General features: G+C 35.4%; 1 protein-coding gene and 1 non-coding gene across 3 annotated transcripts in view; one reads left to right on the plus strand and one right to left on the minus strand.

The window, feature by feature from the left end:
- The window catches only part of DIAPH2 (diaphanous related formin 2), an 859,779-nt gene that overhangs the window by 508,404 nt on the left and 329,312 nt on the right, over positions 1-22,063 (plus strand). The gene's annotated exons all lie outside the window — the stretch shown is intronic.
- Positions 10,729-10,860, minus strand: LOC137757521 (small nucleolar RNA SNORA20). The gene has a single exon (XR_011072365.1). It is a non-coding gene; the product is annotated as a small nucleolar RNA SNORA20 (small nucleolar RNA).

Consider the following 22,063-nt stretch of genomic DNA (forward strand, 5'->3'; position numbering starts at 1 on the left):
ATCTTAATTACATTCATATGTGTGTACTTTAAAAAAATAATTTTAAAACTTTTTTTATGGTAATAGAAGCACATTTATGCCACGTCATGTAACATAGAAAGCCTTCTGTCTGTAGACTGGTGCAAAATGATTGTAACTTTTGCGTTTCCGTGGTTCTTGCTTTGAAACTGCCACCATCATTTACGTTCCCTAGTGATCCAGTTTTGAATTCTACAGGTATATATGAGCACGTGCCAGCCAGGGTGCCAGTAAAAAGCTAAGAAACGAAAAAGGTAAATAACAGCCAGAGAAGTTGGCAAAATTACCTTTTCTTCCCTGTGCCAAGACAGCTATTGTAGCTGAAAAAAAGAGGGAAAGGGTGCGCAGTAATTTAAAATTAGGTAGATACAGAAAGAGAAAAGCTGGGCAAATAATTCAGGTATATAAGCAAGTTCAAGAGATGAATGAAAACATTATTCTGGCCGTTGAGGAAAGAAAGTCAGGAGAAAGGTTGACTAACAAAAAGCCATATGTGAACCCAGAATAATCAATAACTAGGGTTGACTAGAGGTCTAGCAGCAGTAGTATTTGGAAGAATAGAAGAAAAATGTGGCCCCATGGGTCATATTAACCAGAGAGAAGGCTCTGAGAAAAGACACGAGATTGGGCTCTGAAAATTTGCCTTACTGTCCTCAGGATTCCTTCCTCTCTCCCTCCCTCCCTCTCTCCCTTCTTTCCTTCGTTCTTTCCTTCCTTCAATGCTAAGGAATGGCTAGACACTACATCCCCAGATGTATCTCAGGAATACAGATAGTGAATTATAAATGATACTTAAAACCACCTATTACCAAAGAAAATCATTTGGTTCATTAAAAATTATCAACCTCAAATGGCCCAAAGTACAAAAGTAAAGTCTCAACTAAAAGAATAAAAAAAAAAAAAAAAAAAAAAAAAAAAAAAAATCCTGCCCTTTGCCTGGCCAAACAGAAAAAGAAAACAAAAAGTGAGTAGGATTTATTGTTAGAAAATGTAACCTTTAAAGCTAGCAGGCAGTGTGTGTTGCCTGCCTCTGTAGGGCAGGGCCCTTGAGAGGTGCTTAACTATGCAGGCATGATGATCGCAGAGTTCTTAGGGTAAAAGCAGAGGCGGAGATTGTCACCACGTGGGCAGTAAAGGCTGCCTACTGCAACTCTGGGCACTTTTCGTTGGCTTGTTTAGTTGTGTGCTATGTGTATGGGTGCTTTGGCTCAGGACAAAAACTCCAGTGCTGTTGGAAAACGCCTGTTTCACATAGGCAGTATAAAAATGGCTTTACCAATCTTAAATAACAAAGAAGTAGCAGAAACAGATTTCGAGTTTAATCTTGGTTTCTAGTCACTTGCTTAGCTACTACCAGTGGTGTGCTCTCTGGTTTTCAACCAAATTCCGTGTGCATCTGTATTTGTAGCCTGTTCTTTGTGTCAGTCTAATGTCCTGGTCATCAGACCACTCATATCTCGAGGGATACAGGTTTTCAGTTATAGCTGCGTCGGTCATCACAAGGGTAAATGGGGAGATTTGGGATTCTCGAATGTTGTGCTAGTGCTGATTGGAAAAAGCTTTTAAAGGCTTAAAGGTTTTTCTGTGGGCCTACTTTTGTTTCGAGAGAATGGTGGGAATTCAAAACCAAGCACCCTCAATACTACCAGTAGTGTTTAAACTTCATCTTGTGTAACTTTTAGAAACTCTTCAAAGTACACATCTAAGCAGCTTCAGATGAGTGACATGGGGGTGAGCCTCACTGGGGATGCTGTCCCATCTTGCTCCGTAGCAAGAGAGACAGTCAAAGGTTGTTTCCATAACTTGACTGTTGTGTCTAGAACTTCAGTGAGTATGGAAGTATAGATATCTCTTTGAGATCCTGATTTCAGTTACTTTGAATAAATACTCAGAAGTTGGATTGCTGGATCATATAGTCACAGAAAGCCAAATACTGCATGATTTCACTTATTTGATATACCATAATAGTCATAGAATCAAAATGTGGGATCGTGGTTGCTGGGGTGGGGGAATATGAGGAGTTACTAATAAATGGGCATAGAGTTTTGGTTAAGCAAGATGAGTAAGCTCTAGAGATCTACTGTGCAACTTCGTATCTATAGTCAACAACAATGTATTATATACAGTTAAACGTTTTGTCAAGAGGGTAGATCTCATGTTGTGTTCTTACTACAGTAAAGTAAAATTTTTAAAAAGGGTGTATGGTATGGGCTGCTCAAAGTGTAACTCTATTTCTATATTTGAATTAACACAATAGTTCAATTACCTTGCTAAGTATGGAGAATACCCCTTAAGAAACCTACTATTCATTCATTAGTATTCTATGCTTACGATTCCAAGTGTAAAACAAAGAGGACACTTTTCATATTTGAGGCCTTTCAACTTTTGATTCCATAATATCATCAATTTATAGTTAAATCTTAGGTTGATCAAGGTAAAGAAGAGGAAAATCTTTGTTGCCCTCCAAATCAGTGCTAAAAAGATCAATATGAGTCTACTTTAGACATCTCAAAAGAAGGAATGAAACACTAATAATTAGTATGTTCAATGAATCTAATATGAGAATGGCCACATGCAGAAAAGACTGTATCCCTGACCAGACATGTTGCCTTGGCACAATGAAAAATGAGTACTTTAAAAAAAAAAATAGAAGTCCTCTCCATCCCCACCCCTAACACCCAACACTAATAACATGTTTTTGTTCTTTTTTTTTAAAAGATGCAGTTGGCTTTATTCAGTGATTCATGAATGGGCCAGTATCCCATCCAGCAACTAGAAGGACGCCTAATACATGATTTTTATACATGTACATACACATACCGATTTTATAAACTAAAAAGTATGGGAAAAGGAGAGTAGAGCCACGGAATATAAAAGCTCGAGGTGGTACCCTTAGTCTTCATTGGTCATAAAACACTGGTCCACGGACCAGTGTCAGTCTGTAACGTTTCACCAGCCTGCAGTTAAATGATAATTTAAATGCACATGCAAGCATACACACGCATAAACACACACACATACATACATACACTCAGAAAGTTAAGCTAAACGTATTCAATATAAAGAACTTCTTTGTTCTGAGATTATTTTCTTTCCACTATTTTTCATGATCAATGTCTTACTTTTATGAGATAGTAGTGGTGATAAATGGTAGTTTTCCTTTAAAAATAATGGCCTAATTTGGCAATATAGAAAGGTAGTCTCCCCCCTTTTGGGGGCATGCTCTCTGGAATCCTTACACCTGGGAACAGCTGATCTAGTTTAATCTCCTTATTCCACAGTTGAGAAAAGTAAGGCCTAGAGAAGTCAAGAGAGTTTCTCATAATTCATTGCCAGGAAATCATGGAATTGAAACTAGAATCCAAGCATCCATATTCTTAGTCCAGAGCTCTGAATCAAGCAATCAATTACCTGTTCTCTTTCCTGAATAACACATTTATATGTTTAAATTAACCTAAACTTTGTCCCTTTTATTTTTCTTCTTTTCCCAGATTCATGTCTCCTATATTTTGATATGCCAGTGCTGCATTTAGTTACCTTCATTATGCAGTTGTTAGTTTGTCAAGCACTTTTTAATTATTGACTTGCTTCTTATTTTATCAAAGTGAATTAAAGGTACATTTGTCAAAAATTCAAGGCCTTTCATTGTCCTTGTACTAGGAGTAAGCTGTCTCCCCATTGGTATCATTTGAGAAAGGCATTGATAGCGTTTTACTTGGCTGCCTCCTGGTGCTGGAAAAGCTATTTCATTTTCTGGTGAAGTTTATGCTGATGAGTTGAATGGAATGGGTACTGGTATGATGCATTTAATATCATGTTACATTCATTTATTTTATTTTGCTGTTTATCAAGCAGGATTTTAGCATCCTTACAAATTATTATCTGTCCCAAGAAAATGCCTAGTCAGTTTGTTTTCTCTACTGGAATTAGGATATGAAGACAGGTGGAAAATTTAAATCCATATATGATGGGTTCTAATTCCAGGCCTATAAATAAGTTTGTTATGATCATAATAATTTATATTTGTACAAAACTTTATATAATATAAACATATTTATTTCTTTTGGTTTTCAGTGCATTTTTTACATACATTGTCAGACTTTTTCTCAATAACGCTGGGAGGACATCAGTGCTGTTATTCCCATTTTATAGATGACAAAACTGAAGCTCAAATATCTAAGCAATGTGCCCCAAACTACACAACTAGCTAGTAAATGGCAGAGTCAGGACTGGAACCTCAGGTCACATGACTGCAAGTCTTGCATTTGTTCTGTATTTCAGATCCATGCTAGTGCTTCTCTTGGCATATTGTTCTTAAAATATGTCTTCCCCCTTCCCTCTCTGAGAGTGATACCATTCTTAATCAAACATCCCATTCTCATTTTAATATCCTGGAAATGTTTTCAAATTGTTTAATTTCTTTTAGTGGTTCTACCTTCTGGGGTAACACTTCAAACACCATGATGAGAAGGGAGGGAAGAGAATAAATAGTATTGTTCTAGAGTTTAAACCTGAATTAAGTATAAAATCATAAACTTGATTAAATGAACCATTTTATAGCCTAACACTATACAGAAGCATATTAATTATGTTAGCAAGTGAAAGAGTCCACATTCAGGTTCTAAAGGTCCATTTTTATTGTAGATCCATCAAGATCACGTCTCAAATTCTATAACTGTCTTCCTCAAGGATGGATTACTTAATCAGTAGTTCTGTGATAAATGGTTAAACTATCTGGATGCGGGGTATAGGTCCTAACCTCACACTATATCCTAAAATAAATTTCTTCCATCTAGATTTAAAAAGCAAAAGTTAATAAAATAAATCAATAGAAGAAAGAAAACAAAATGTAGGTGACTATTGTCTGATCTTAGGATAGAGTAGGGCTTGCTAAGCATGAAAGCTTGGGGAAAAAGCACAGGTACAGTTTACTAGATACGTATCAAAGAGTAAACTCTGTAATGCAAAAAAAAAAGGTATGAACAAAATTAAAAGGCAAATGATATACTCTGAGAAATAGTTGAAACATATGTAACACCCAGATATATTGTATGACAGTTTAGAAGTTACAGGTATCAGGATAAATTTGTACTTTACTTTTAAAATGTAACTTAAATGCAGCAAAGTCCCTTGTAGTGTGTTATAAGAAATTGCCATTGGCAAAACTGGAAGTGATTAAAAGCGTATAGGTTGTTGGTAAATAGAAAGTAGTACAAACCCTAGGATAGCTCACACCAGCCTACCATTTTGCAAATTCGTGGTGTTGAAATATTATGTTCTACGTGTTAATGAAACAGAAGGGAAGCTAATACACTATATTGTTTTTTTTAAAAAAAAGGACTAGGCATCCATGGGGAAGTGATATTGTACATTTATAAGCAGAAGAGCTTATATCTGTAACTGGATAGTTAACTTATAGGCAAATAAAAACGGCACATGCAAATAAAACACAATGACATGGTGTCATTGTTTTTCAAAATAAAATAAAGCAATCCTGGCAGGATTTGATTATTTGTAATTTAAAACATATGAAAGAGCATACACCTGATCTCTTAGGAAACCATCAGTCACCTGAAACATACAGTGACAATAGCACAGGATAGCAGATGTTGGTAGCTTATCCCTGGACCTGGAACTCAGAATTGGAGTTACAGTCGCAGGCATGGAAAAATCTGCACACACACGTGTGTGGGTGTAGTTTTGTTATATTGCAGTGCATGGAGAAAGAACAATAAAAAAAGGGGATTTTCAGTATTATATTTTACCTTCTTTCATTCAGTTCCATGTTACTGCCTTCTTATCTGTTTCGAAGCTAAGCCGGATATAACAGAAGATTGTAGGCATTAGGAAATCATCAAATGCTAACAGAAATTTGTTAAAAGAGAATATGGTTCTAGTGGTGTGAAATTCACAAAACTAACGAGGGATTTTTCATCAAATGTTAATAAACATAGAAATGGTAGAGATACCAAGAAAGAAAGAACATGAAATGCTTCAGTTATGAGCTAGTACTGGAAGTTTCTTACAGAAAGAGGAGAAATGTTCACTATTCCCTTTACTAACAACTTCTTTCAAGATAAAAATATAGATAATAGGCCAGATACCACTGTATAGTTATTTAAAAGGAGATTTCTATGTTGAGAATATGTTTTTGAAGCTGGTGCACATATGATTTTCATTCAGAAAATGCAAATGAGAAAAGGTTTGTAATAAAAGATTTGACCCATGCCATTGAATGTAGTGAATTAACTCCATTATTTCCATTTTTCATTTCTGAGGCAGATGGATGGATTTATCAGGATCTGTGAAACATTCTAGGGTGTGCGTTACACATAACAGTTATCAAGTATACTCTCTAATTTATGATTTGGTCTATATGTGTATAGGCCTATTATATGTATGCAGGTAACCTTCTATTAACTCAGAACACATCACATGTGGAATATAATTTCTCCTCACTACACACTTATGAATTAGGTAGAAAGCAATTTTTCTTCTGACACATGAGTGGAAATAGAAGTAGCAGGTGCGTATGGTAAGTAAAACAGCCAAGTAGCGGCAGCACAGGAAGTCACCTCCTCTTTTCCTTCCGTTTCATTTTCCTTCTCCAATTACACATTATTGTTTTTTTTAATATATTTCCTCAAAGCTTCCCTCAAAGTAGTCATCAAATGTTATGTGTTTCAATTTGTATATATGCCTAACTTTAAGAATACTTCTAATTAGAACAGTCTAGGTCCATAAAAAGGAGAAACATTTGGGTGTTTACTCATCTCTTATAAGGTTACAGTGTAAGTTATACTTATAAACTTCCTTCAGGTATCTAACAGATGATTCAATACATAAGAAATTGAATGAGCTTACTTTTGGGGAAGAGAATTCTACAGTAGAAAATGAGCTACATCTGCATTTTAAAAATGCATTTAAGGTACCTCACCTACTACTGGTGACATTTGTTCCAGTTCTTTTGTTTACCAGAGGGAGGGGAGGGTGATATTTATATACATGTTACAGAATTAGTACCTTCCCCTTAATGATGGCTACTGCTCGGCCTTTCCCCTGGGTTAAGTTTGAGGTGTTCAGGTCATTTTATGATCTTGACCACAGCCAAGTTGACTGTCAAGGACTTAGATATTTGCTAATGCCATTTCACCCGATTGTTCTTTCAAAACCAGTTATTTTAATTCTTTTTTGTATTTCCCATGCCTTGTGTGTTTCTAGTTGAATAAAAATAAATAGAAAAGAAACGACTATTCAGTATTCCAAAGCAAGCCGGTTATGTGTGCATCACTTAGAAGGCTTTATAGGACTCAAGCAGAGAGACTGGCAGATTCATGACAGTCAGCTGAATACCATTTGTTTCTTTCTAAAGGCAATGGGAATGAATGATTCTGGTGCATGTGTCATGAATGTTGAGAAGCTCATCTCATGTTAAAGAAAAAAAAAAATTCATTGGATGGCTCTAGAGAGCTATATAAGAAACCTAAGGATGCTATGCTCTACCTAAAACATGCTGGTCAGATCAGTGAGGGGAGAAAAGAAAAAAAAATGTATTATATATACATACACACACATACATATATATATGGAATATAATATAATGAATATATATAAGGAACGTAATCTATATATATGAAATATAATATTTTACTATCTCTTTTAAGCTAAAATTGTCCAATATTGTATAAGGTCACAAAAGTGTTTCCCATAGAAAGTTAAGGGTATGAAACTAGAACGTATTTAATTTGAATATGTATGTTATGCATATATATAGGCACAAATGTATTTGACTTTATATTTAATATATTTGCATTTATAATCAATATCTTTATGTAATTACGCAATTATATAATATCCTTATGTGCATGTTATTACAAGCTTATGCAACCATCAACAGTACCCTAAGTATATTGTTTCTTTTGATCTTTTATTCCATGAAACTTCAGGCGAACAGTCCATACCAGCTACCACATTTCTATCTGTTAGTGCAATGCTGAGTATTGGCAAGTAAGCACTTGATAGGTTGAATCACATATATTGACCTTCACCTACATAGTTTAAGCAACGTGGCCTTTCTTTATCGTAAAGTTGCAGTGATTTCCCAACACATTCCTTTGATATTTCCATCCCTGACAGCTCACAAATCCCTCTCACACTTTGACAGCGTTATACTCTGTTAAGAAAGGAAAGCAGGAGATATACTTTGTATTTCAAATATATTAGGTTGGCATGTCACCTGTGGTCAAACTTTATTAAAGGTGAGGGGAAGTAAATGTAGAAAGAAGAATTAACAAGCAGAGAATAAGGTGGCTTGGGAAGGGGGAGTCCGGTTGGTAGCCGGTGGGAGGAAGGGAGCCTAGCCATCAACACGTTTCCATGGGAAGGTGGTGCTCACTGAGTTTTTTCCTCCCATTTTTGCAATCTCCCCTTTCAGTAATCAGCCACACTAGATCCCAACAATCACCCCATAGGGTTGTTTTTTGCTGATTTTATATCTATAGATACAGGTATTTTATATATATATATATATATATATATATATATATATAATCACAGCACAAAAACTGATAATATGAGGGTTATAAGAATAACTTGCTTTTTCATGATATATTTAAGTTGCTTTTATTCCATATATGCACATGGAATATATGTATATATGTATATATACATACTCATGTGTCTATGTATATAGATGTGTATTTATATTATATACTAAGATATGGAGTGGCATAATTATGCATTCCAGACTCCCAAGCAAACATTTATGGAAAGGTTACTCTAGGGACATTTTTTCCTTCACATCACGCTCCTTGCCCCTTTTTTGAAGCAGTGCCTTTTTTTCTTCTTCTTCTTCTTTTTTATTTTTTATTTCCCAGAATGTTGTAGTTCTTCTGAAATGTTAGTCTTCTCAGCATTGAAGCTGGGACCTTTACATACCAACAGCTGTTTTCAGGTCTGATTTGAACCAGGACTTGGGGGAGGGTGGTGTGGTAAAGAAAGGAGGCTTCCTTACACCAAGTTGTTATCAATAGCAACTTAATGCTTTGGCTTTTACTCCTATTTCTATGGAATTGAATTATTTGAAACTTTTTTGGCCATAAAGAAATCTGAATATATGGTCTCTTATATTTCTTTTCTGGACTTAGGTACTTTTTAAAGGTTACCTACTTTTAAAAGAGCTAGACCAAGAATAATAAAATATATACCTATTTAACAGCATTCTTCAACTCTGCCTCATCTGGACTACTTCTGGAAATGACACGTTATAAAAAGACCAACCTATTTAAATGGTGGAGTGATTATGAATGTACTTACCATGGGGTCCTAAAATGCTGTTTCATACTCACTGTGGAGTTTAATGGGGAAAATGAATACTTGTGTCATAAAATCTTTCCCAAACAGGCACATTGAAAGACTTGCATCATACATTAAAAAACATATAAAGGCATGTACAATGCATGTATTCAAACGGTCAATTTATGATATTCGTATGTCATTATATCTCCTGTGATACTGAGCAATAATTAAACATAAATATTTGGTATTTGACTCGTTTTAAGCTCAGGTGAGCTTATACTAAAATCAATTTTCAAAAATTGGCGAGTTTAAAGTGGTTATGTTTGACCAAAAAAAAGTCAAGACAGTCATTCCTGTCAAGGGTCAGGCAGTGTTTTTAAGGTGCTATGGATCGGGCACACTCAGCGTGATGTATACTCGTGACACGCTAAAAGCATCCTTGGCAGGAATGATATCATTTGGCAGAGTTATTTTAACGGCCTGTGACCCTGTTTCTATGTCTTTGTTACCAATTACCTTGACTATGTTTTATAAATTTGCTCTGGATTTTGGATTTTGGCATCTCCCTCATTCTATTCTCAGTGTCTCATAGCGACCTCCAATTATCTCCTCATTGCCTCCTGATATTTGCCACTGCCAATCTCTTGGAGCATGAATCAAACCTACTGTCATTTTATTGAGTTTTGGCACTGCTCCTAACCAATCCTTTATCATGCTGGCAGTATCTCTATTGCTGTTTCTTATCAAATTAATAGGTGAACCGGATATTTGCATGTTTAATCACATAAAGAAAATATCCATATAGTAAAAAAAAAAATGTTACCAGTTGTATAGTATAGATGCCATATAACAAATGTCTACGGGGTTCATTTGAAATTCTTTAACACTGTGAACAGAATATAAACCCAAGTTAGGGTGAAAGCTACTCTTTCCGCAAGCACTTATGGACATCTTTTAAGATTGTCTAGGACAAGCTTGTAACAATGATAATGATACAATGTAATAACGATGATGGTGGTAACCGCTCACATTTATTGAGTTTTTAGCATACGTCAGAGCTGTTCTAAGTATTTTACATGAATTTATTTAATCCTTACACCAACCTTATGAAGTTAGAACCATTACAGTCCCACTTTACGGGTGAGAAAACTGAGCAGTAACATGCCCAAAGTTATAAAGCTAGGAAGTGTAAGAGCCAGAACTTGACCCCTATTTTTTTCATTCATCAAATTGAGATAGTAAGAGTTGTCTTACTTTCTGCTTAGTATCTGATTAATAAAGTTCAAGGAGCTACACAAAGATAATACTTTCAGTAAGTGTTGCTTACCAGTCACTACCCATATATTTAGTAGGCAAAACCATACGCAGCTGTGATTGCTCCCTGCTGAAATTCTTGTTTTACTTTTTTTTTTTCAATGTCTAGACCATGGAGAAGAGATGAAATGGTTACTTCACCTCAATTTACAATGGCCCAACATTATTTTATCCCATGCGTATAACTGCTTATATCACTGAAAGACTATATAGCAGCAAATAAATGGGAAGTTGTTTTACTTTTTGAAAGGAAGAACTCTGCCACCAGCGTGAATCATCATGGAAATAAAAAGAATTCTTCTGGTGTCTTTCGCTAGAAATATTCTTTCTATCCATCCATCCATCCAGAGCTCATTGTGCGACCAACACTGTCATAGGTGATAGGAAAATAATAGTAAACAAGACATGGGTCTTGTTTTCAAAAAACTTAATCGAACTCAAGAAGAGAATAGAAACCCATTTATCTTTGATGATTATATATTCACCTTCCTGAAGGCAGATTAACTTTCAAGGAGTCAACCAGTTCTGTGATTCAGATTGTAAGAATAAATTTTGCTTCAAAATTGAATTTAATTTGCTTAATTTGTTTCAGTCTGTTTTCAGATTAGTTTGGGTCTAATTAATGCATTAGTTACTATTAGATAAGGTTTGCTTTTCTCTGTTAGCTACTTTAGCCAAAGAGGAATGTTTAACACAATTCTATATCAATTTAATGTGCAGAATAGTCTATTTTCTGTGGAAATATATATTTAGAGAGGAATGTGTGGCATCTGAGTGTTTAAAGATAATAAAATATTCTAACAAATGTTCTTACAAAAAATATCTTTGAGTAGGATTCTCATTCTGTTGGCCCAGAATTACGTGGAATATTATGTAAGCCTTTGCATTATTTTAATTTCTATCTTATTTATTTTTTAAACAGCATTAAGGAAACGAAAGGATGTTTTTAATATCCCCTCTCTCAAGAATCTAAGACATTGATCAGTTCTTGTTGTCTCTATTTTTAAGTCCCACCCCCCCGAGTCTTTGTTCATAGACAATGTTTATAGAATTATATGGTCTTTATTTGCATTTATTATACTTAATATTTTTAAAGCACAATATTCTTTCTCTGTTGCTACATTTTCCTTATAATTATTTTTATTGTGTAATCTTGACTCAAATTGATGTGCTTAACTTCATTAAATCAGTATCATGCTATGAGACACAAAGACTTCTAAGTTTTCACTATTAAAAATAGCTGTATAATTTCTCTCTTTAACTATATATGCCTTTCCTTGATTTGATTATTTCCTTTAAATGGGCCAAGATCTGTAAACATTTTTCTGGTCTGGAATTTTCTGGAAAAATTATCTTCTAGGAAGATTATATCAGCCATCAGGAATAAATAAATATGAGTTTCACCACAACCTCAAAAACAGTAATTTTTATCTATTTTGTTTATATTACTCCGATTTTCAAAGAGAGATTGAGACAGCTGTGAAAAGAAAGAAATTCAATAAAAGTGTAAAACTAAAAATGAAACTTTTTAAGAATTGTGCCAATAAATATACAGTCATAATCTCTTGTTGTAATTTAAATTCCTATGGCTGTGAATGAAACAGAGTATTTTCCCATCTTTAAAATTAACTTTATCACTTCTTTTCTGCTTTGTCCATTTATTGACTGAGGTCAAGTATTTTGCTCTTTATTTTCTATGAATTCTTTACATAACATGTATTCGCTCTAAATGTTTCCTCATTCTCTAATTATCATTATATGATTATAATTTTCAAAAGTCTTATCAAGAATTGTAACTGTGACTTAGTATATTTGTATTTGCAAATATCAAGATACTTTAAAATTATTTTCACTGAATTTTTAAGTGAAATATCTTGTTGATTTGGAATCATAGATGCCAAATGAGTTTGTAGGTCTATCACAACTGCTATTATAGGCTAAGTGCATCCTTTTGTTAGGACCACTTATTATCTTCCTTTTGATATGATTTGGACAAAAATCTCTTCTTAACTAGGACAGCTCTTTAGTATTTCATTTAGACATGCTACACCTAACTCACTTTCATTTCTGTTATAGGAAAATTGTACTATTTTCTACTTTACCTTTCCAGCATTGTATTTGTCCTGGCTTTGTTCATTTTGGAGTTTCACAGACACTGTCTGCTTTATGTGGTTGTGACAGTGATGAGACACTGACTTATGGAATTAACATAGACACGTGCAAACTATTTTATGGTACTGACATAACAAGAAACCAGTTCCGGGCCATGATTGAGACCAGGAGCTACTGAGGTTCAAGAGTTTCTATTCCACAGAGTGCCATTTTGTCCCAAATGATTGATGACATTTTCCTGCCCTATTCTCCACAGATTATAAGAACACTATTGCGGTCTAGAGCTTCTGTAGGTACCCGCTTCATTAAGCATGATCCCAAAATGTCATTTAATTTATTTCTTAGATTGAATGTCTCATTAAACTCTGATGAGGCCAGGAGCTACTTTGGACTGCACTTGTTACGAAGCACTCTTATCTTCAAATTTTGTTCTGTCCCTCTTGGCAAAGGAAATGGACAAGACAGTGAAATCGATGCACAGTGCACTTTATCTTTGACAAACTGAAATATTGTTTTGCTAAAAGAGGCCCATGGGATAGAGAGATTAAAATCACACATAAAGTAGATCAGCATAAAGAGTGACTACAAATTTATGTATTATTGGGCATTATTCTGTTTTGCTTCAATCCCATTTTGCCTTATTTGAACAAACAGAACATATCTCCTTAATTAAACAACATACTGACAGTCCTCCTCTTCCCCAGCCTCACTTTAAAAGTAATGTTCTCATTTCTTGAGTTACACAAGGTGAGTTGAGGGTAAGGGTTTTATTCTATCCATTTTCAGTAAAAGGGCTATCTCAATGGTTGTTTTTCTTATCTTAGGAACAGATAAGACAAAACAAAACAACTTTGTAGCAATTATATTTCCCCCTTATATTCCATTGTAGAGTCAGGGGCAGGGTCATTGGTTGGTATGAATGAGAGGCGGAGAAAGGAGGTGAATCCTTCCGTAGACTAAATTGAAAACACTTTGTGAGCAAGGAATGAAGATGTTGGCCAGCCCTGGATCATGCTGGCCATTGGAGGACAAGTTGCGAATGCTTCCTTAGGGTTGGGATCGCCATCTAGCAGCTGATTTTTCTTTCCTGATTCTTGCATCCCACCACCCAGCCACTGCCATACGGCACGCTCATAACAGGAATTCCACCCCTGTGTACCGTTTCCCTGACCCAACGCCAGAATTTGTAGAACTCTGCTCTTCTGGCTTTCCTCTGAGTCTTTACGCAGCCTATTAGAGAGCTGCTCTGCCATCTAACATTTTGTAAATAAGTAGTGTCATCTAGCATATTGTGCACTGTTGCCTAAAGTGTCTTGGGTTTGAAGCTTTTCACTTTGTAAACCGTGTCAGTTTGCTACCTAATCAATTTGAAATTTGGAAAACTTGCCCTTGTGTATAGGGATAGCAGCGGTCTTTTAGTATAAAACAATAACTTTAACTTGAAAAAATAGCAAACCAGAGACCCATAAATACATAGAACAACTGGCCTAAAGGATTATCAGTCAACCTCCATGTTTGGTAAAAGGGCAAGAAAAGAAAATCTGGGACCATTTCAATACATATTTTAATAGTGTCTTGGGATTCTACCATTCCATGGAATGATGAATTTTAGTTCTAAAATCCATAAGCATTATTCATGTGACCTGAAATAATATGGTATACCCATATTTATTCTGTCTTCTACTGAGTAAAAAAATATCCCTTATTAGCCTCAAAAATGCCACTTGAATTAACATTGTGAACTCTAGTGAGGAGTAGGTAAAATTGTCAGAGGATGAGTGGAGAGTATGACAAATATTTAATGAAAGTCATCAGTCTGCATTTTAGGGCATTTAAAGATAATGATCTTGACTCACTATTTTGTAGGTTATTCAAGAAAAAGTATGTTAGAACCTTTGGTTTGGGTTTTTACTTAAATCATCAGATGCATGGCTAAGGAGGCCTAGCTTTGGTATTGTCTTATTTAAATAGTCTAGGTTTTTAAAATTGTATTAATTTTAAGGTAGCCTCAATCAAAATCCTATTTTCCTCTTTCTCAAAATAAAATAAACTGTGTGGTATTAAGTAATAGGAATTCTGTTTTGGTTTTGGTTTTTAAATATTTATTCATTTATTTGGCTGTGCCGGGTCTTAGTTGCAGCACGCGGGATCTTCATTGTGGCGTGTGGGATCTTCATTGCGGTGTGCAGGATCTTCAGTTGCAGCATGTGGGATCTTTTAGTTGCGGCATGCGGGATCTAGTTCCCTGACCAGAGATGGAACCTGGGTCCCCTGCATTGGGAGCATGGAGTCTTAAACCACTAGACCACCAGGGAAGTCCCTTTGTTTTTGTTTTTAATTGGGGTTATTAAAGAGGAAAGCAGTGTTTGGTAGGTGGGTGAATCCACGGGATTTAGAGTCATGGAACCTGAGTTAGAGTCCTTGCTCTGCAAGTGACTAGTTGTGTGGTATTAGGCGTGCTTGTAACTTCTCCCATCACTAGGTTTCCCTAGTAAAATAAGCATAATTGTCATATTTGCTTCTTTGAGGGTGTTGCTAAAATTAAGTGAGATAACCTACATAAAAAGTGCTTTGTTCACTGCATACACAGGAGCATCTGTGATTTATTACCTTTTATAACTTTTCAAATTTGTAAAAAGTCATTGGTTAAATAGTTGAAAGGTAGGCTTGGGTATTTTCATCATCATACAACCATTATTATGGTTAAGTTTGTCTGTATGCTGTAAAGGAATGGTTGAAATGTGTAGCAAATGCAGTTTGTGTTGTTGATGTTAAGAAATTTTAAAAAATTGGAATTCACATGAAATTTTGATAATAGGTCAATGTTATTTTCTCTATAGAAATTACCTTCATTATCAAGAAAGGGATTGCACATGTTTTTCTTGTTGGAGTGTATGAACTTTAAGACGGCAACCTGAGACTGTTTACTAAGATATGAGATGAAAATGTGTTAAAATAATGAAATAATAGACATATATCAGGCTCTAACTTCAGTTGAAAACAGATCACATCTTGATTTCTCCAAACCAAAGGAGAAAAGATTGTTTTTTCTTCTGTTTTCTCCCCCCTTTCTATTGCTACTCATCATATTCTCTTAAGACTGCTTCTGTTTTCACTTGTTCTCAAGATTAAGAAAAGCATTTTCATTGAAATGTTAAAATATGCACACTGTGTGCATTATGGTTTTAATATCATCAAGACTAACCTCTAAGTCAGTTCTCTCATTTCCTATCAAATTGCTGTCAGTTACCAAAGCCATCTAAATACTACTACATGATATGTTTTAGAATTTTGCTTTGCATTATCAGGTGCTAGGATGCAGCAAATATTGGTTTGTATCTTTAAAAATGTTTCCAGTAACTCTTAACTATATTAAATATTAGTGAAGGGCTGAATGTACTACTTGGGCAATATGCAAATGCACTCTTGATTTACTGTAGAGAAGCATTTTGTTAAAGTGGTTATATTTTCATTTTCACTAATTCATTCAATAAACAGTTATTAAATATCTATATATCAGAAACTGTGAGGATACAAAGATAAATACAGTGTAGCATCTGCCATCCAGAGTCCCACACTGTAAAAAGAGAAACAGGTAATCTAAGCATGTAAATTACAGTACAGCCTGTTAACGTACATTGTACCAATATCAACCTCAGTGCTTTGGAGTACAGTAGACATAACAAGCAACTGTCTGTTGGAGTCCAGGAAAGCTTTACTGAGCAACTGGCTTTTGATCTTGTTCTCAGAGGACAAGTATGAGATTGCTCCGTAAAAAGGAAGGAGTATAAGAGCATAGAATTGCACGTGCAGAGAAATGGGGTCATGAAAGGATCTAATATCCGTAGACTAAGGAGTAGCTAATTGTAGAAGCATAGAATGAAATGTATGCTATTCAATACTTGATAACTAAAAGGCCCATCTTCTATTCTGACATTCCACAGGCCACACCATATTAATCGTAGAATTTGAATATAGCATGTTTTCACTGAAAAGTGAGAACAAAAAGTATTTATTGTGTGTGCATGGTATTAAAAATTGTAATGTCTTCATATTTATGATTTTCCTAGAAACGGCTTTCTTAAAAAAAAATCCTAAATTTTTATGCCTATTATAAACTTGGGTATTGGGTTTCTATTTTTCTTGAGTTATTCAAGTTTCTTTCTATAATAACAAGGACAATTTAGATAAGACATTAACTTGGTCAAATTTTTGGTCATGAAAATGAGAGTTGGTTTAGCCTATTATAATCTGCTTAAGAACAAATCTCTGATATTCAGCTTCCATATAGCATGCAATCTAGATGAATAGGTTTAGGTTTTGTTTTTTTGTTTTTTTACTTTTTATTTATTTATTTATTTATTTTTGGCTGTGTTGGGTCTTCGTTACTGCACGCGGGCTTTCTCTAGTTGCGATGAGCGGGGGCTATTCTTCGTGGCGGTGCGCGGGCTTCTCATTGCGGTGGCTTCTCTTGTTGCGGAGCACGGGCTCTAGGCACGCGGGCTTCAGTAGTTGTGGCACGCGGGCTCAGTAGTTGTGGCGCGTGGGCTTAGTTGCTCCGGGGCATATGGGATCTTCCTGGACCAGGGCTCGAACCCGTGTCCCCTGCATTGGCAGGCAGATTCTTAACCACTGCACCCCCAGGGAAGTCCCTAGGTTTTGTTTTTAATAACAACTTGCATAAAGGAAATTTAATGATCTCATTAAATCTGCCTGCTGAGAGACAGGGGCCTACTGGTCTTCCTCTCAGGATTCTTGTAATATAGTTTTCTTGGATATTGGGTGGTTTTGTTTCATTGACTCTCAGCAGTTGATTGCTTCAAAAGCCTTTAACTGAGTTGGGTCAACATTCCATCTTGAGGAGATTTTTCTTTCCAGTCATGCAAGAATTCAACTGTTATTAACAGTGATATGAGTCATTCATGTATACTAAGAGGGAAATAGGTTCCAGTTGTTAAAGAAACCGTTAATTTCTAGTTCTAACGGTGGGTAGCTCTGTGAAATGAATCATATCACTGCCTGTGGAAAAGAGAAAAGGGAATCAAGTTCTTAGCTCACCATCAGCCATATAATCATTGAAGATGAAGAAGGCTAAAGAGAGAAATCCTCCACTGGGTGTTCTGCCATTCATCCAGTAGGCCTTCATGTGCCTTTTTAGCCATGAGATTATACATTAAGGGACTGCAAGGTGATGTGTGAAACCCCATATTTTATATTAAAGTCTGTTAGATATATAATGTGGGTTTATCTGCTTGTTTGTGCTATTAAACAGCTGCTATCTTCTGCTGACTAAGTTAGATATCCATAATGGGAAAAAAATATATTTACCTATATAGACACACATGCATATGTACATATGGCTCATACATTTATATAGAACACGTATATCTTATTGACAGTGAGGAAAAATTGTAGTTTATTTTCATTTGTAGTTCACATGCTTAAAATATTTTGTTCCTAAAGATACAAGTATGAAATTGATCTAATAGGTTCAACAATCAAATCTTGAGACCAAAGTTATCCTATTTTCTATTATTGTGTAATGACTAACCCCTTTCTCATAATATTAGAGACTTACTCACTGGACTCATCTGTTGAAGGAATTTTTAACTAACATTTAGATCAGCCCAAGAACTGGTGGATTTACTTGTGAAACGTTATATTTGGTGTTTCTTAGCCAGGAATGTCATTATACCAATGCAGATACTATAAGGCCTCAATTAATGACTCTTCTGTGGGAAACCTGTATTTTTTTTTTTTTTTTTTACTTTTTAGTTTTTCCAGCTTTATTGAGATATAATTAACATATAATATTTGTGTTAGTTTAAGGTATACAATGTGTTGATTTGATCCACTTATATACTGCAATATGATTACCACCATAGATGTTAGCTAACACCTCCAACACATCACATAATTACCTTTTTATGTTTGTGTGTGGTGAGAACATTTAATATCTAGTCTTTTAGCAATTTTCAAGCATACAACACAGTATTGTTACTTATAATCACAAGGCTGTGCATTAAATCCCCAGAACTTATTCATCTTCTCTATGTGGGTATTTGTACTCTTTGCCCAACATCTCCCCACTTCCCCCGCCCCCTTGCCCCTGGTAACCACCTTTCTACTCTCTAGCAAACACCTTTCAAAATGATGTTGACTATGTTAAAGATATTTTGTAATTATATAGAGGCCTGTCATGTGGGTTAGAGATAAAACTGTTAGCTCATGCAACACATTTCTCAAGAAAGCGACAAATGTTGATTAAGAGAACAAGTGGGGTAGGTAAGAAAGAAGAATCAGGTTGTGATGTCTGTGTGACCCTGAGAGAAGAATTCCATGTTACAAATAAAATATACTATCCTTTGAGCTTCATCTCAAATGCTTTCTCGTCAGTGGCAGTACCTGCTCTGGAGGCAATGGTGTCTTCCTTTGAACAAACACTTTTCTTGTAACTCTTTTATAGAACTCATGATTTTCTGCCTTGAAGCGTATTTTGATTACCTGCTCTCAACTATTAGAATCTAAAATCAGAAAGCGGGGAGTGGGAACACGTGAGACAAAGACTTCTGGCATACCTAACACAATATTTCCCTCACATAATAAACACTTAATGAGAATGTGTGGAATTGAGTTTAATATTAATCAGTTTAACACAAGAAAATGTAGACTATAGCATGGGTTAAAGTCCAAGAGGCTGAGGACAAAAATCAAATAGAAAGAAACGTATTTGATGCAGGCCTTCCAAGCTCCCATAAAAAGCACCAGAGCTGTGCCCATCTCCTTCTCTATACCACTCACACTTACCAGTACAGAGGATCAAGACCACATTAAAAACTATGGTGTTGTGTCATCTCACTTCAAATTCTTGTTTCCTCAAGCCACACAGAAGAGATAAATAGTTTAAGTCACTATCATACAAACTCTAGCTCCTACTTAATTCCTTTGGCCCCCTGCTTTGGAAGGCAGGAAATACACCTCTGTTCCTGGGTTTCTCATGGGTACTTACGCTGCCACCCTCATGGTCACACCCCAAAGTTGTTCTGTTTGCAGCTGCCATGTTCTGCTCTGTGTCTGCTGACTCAGGCACCACTGTCACCACACTCACCCCCCACCCGCTTTCCTGAAAGCCACTGTTCTCTCCCCACCCAGAGTGAAGGAGATGTTTTCCCATCATTTCATGCTTTCCCTTAACTAATCAAGTATTTGCTCATAATTTGACATGGGTGTTAATTCATACTTCTTTGTTGTTGTTAATTCAATGGTGCACACTTGACTTTTGCAAAAAGAAATTTAGGATTTCCAAAAAATTAGAGCTGAGGCATGCTCTAGGAATACAAAGGCTAGCACTCTTAATTTATGTTTTGAGAAGTTAGGACAAGCTTTTCATGTGAGTTTGACATTTGAGCTTTTCATAATGATATGAAAAGCCCATGTAATAAATTAGACTAATGATCTCAGTTATTGAAATATCTCACGTGTATATGTATTTTATTCCACTGGCTTTATCAACTTTAGCTTTGTGACCAAGGAGGACAAATTAAATACTGCCTTCCAGTACAAGAAAAAAATAATCACACCCAATATATATTCTAATAAATTTTCTTATCTATGGGTTACTGTAACTCATACTTAAAACAATGTTACTTATTAAAGTCAGAATAGGATATCTTCTGCTTCTTTCGAATAGACTTCTGGTAGGCAGTCTTCAGGGAAATTATTAAACTTTCATATAATGAGTATACAATGAATATGTTCTGCACGTATGGAATTAGCAGTCTGGTGTAGGTTAGGCTGTACATGAAAAATATTGTTTCCTATGTTTAGCAGGTTCTTCTGAAAGCAAGTCATGGAGAAAGGTATATAATTATTTCAATAGTAAAATTTAAAACTCTATACTATAGTTTTTAATATTTTAGTGTTTTCCATGATAGGCAATTATTATAGGCAATAATAATAATATGTTATTTAACTATCTTGTCTTATAGGATACCAAATGGGAATATTACATGTAAATAGTTTGCTTATTGATTCTTTGAAATAAAATTTGGGATTTTTTTTATTGTCATTAAGTCTGGGGAAAAACATAAGTAAAAGAAGGCAAACAGATTTTCTTCCATGATACTTCGCAAAGTTTGAAATGTAAAGATGAAAAAAGGAAAAATGTACCCATAATCCAATAGGTCTTATAAGTGCTGTTGTTGTTATTATTTTTTTAAAATCACATTTTAGCGCCACATTTTTATTCTTAGGGATTCACAGCTGTATAATGAAATCCACTAAATAAGTATGACCAAACATATCTATACAGGCTTTATGCGTGATTGTTTTTCAGGAATATCAATAATACCGAAATGGAAATAGAGCTCTAAAGAGAAACTACCTTGGTGAAGGTATATGCTTACCCAAAGTTGTAGCCTATTGTTATCCCAAGATAGACTTTTCATATTTCTGCACCATCATTTTTCATCTCACTCACCAAGTGAATATCTTTTATAGATGTCAGAATGATTAGATTTACCGTCTGCAAGATACTCATTGTTGAGAATTATAGACCAGTTAGAAGATTGGCAAGGACAAGTTAAAACTGAAACTAGGTCTCTCAACAGGCATGCAGAATCATAGCAGTGATTCAGTAAATTCTCAGGGATATTTTCCTTTCATGGTAGGAAAGGGGGACAGTTTATAATTTGTGATTTTTGGCAGAATAAATGCTGCGAGTAGAAAATTACACCTGTATTTATTGTCGATCCACATTTGTTATATAATGCATTTTCCTCCTCCCCAGATGTTCCTCACCTTCTGTCAAAACGTTATTTCTTTTGCTATCTTTTGTTGAAAGTAGTTCCTCTCAAGCCTTATTCCCTGGATTCTGCCACTTTTGTACTCCCCAGCTAGAGGAGTGAAAGTTCTGTTTTTAAAAACCTGAATGTACACAAGTTTCATTCTGACAAGACCTCTTTTTCAGGATGACCTTATCAGCGATTACAAGTTTTAGCAGGAAGAAAACAAAAAAAGAAATCTAAGATGACCTTTAATGTCATTATTTAACTTGGGTCTTGAGGAGAGCAAACAGAGCAACAGCCTGAAGATGTAGGTTTCCTGGTAAACATTTCTGTTCCTCCATCTAGTAGCAGACTGACAGTGGAATGGCAAACAGAGAGGAGCAGGAGGGGGCGTGGTGCAATGGGGATGAGGTTAGAATGGGGAAGGTGGTGCCGAGCAGATGGTAGCTGGGAAGAGGTAAGTGTGCTGACAGGCTGTGTCCATCACTGGATGTTTCAAGAATTCCACTTTGTGGCTTGTGGCCTCAAACTGGACT

Source organism: Eschrichtius robustus, chromosome X (assembly GCF_028021215.1).
Source record: "Eschrichtius robustus isolate mEscRob2 chromosome X, mEscRob2.pri, whole genome shotgun sequence".
Classification (NCBI taxonomy): Eukaryota; Metazoa; Chordata; class Mammalia; order Artiodactyla; family Eschrichtiidae; genus Eschrichtius; species Eschrichtius robustus.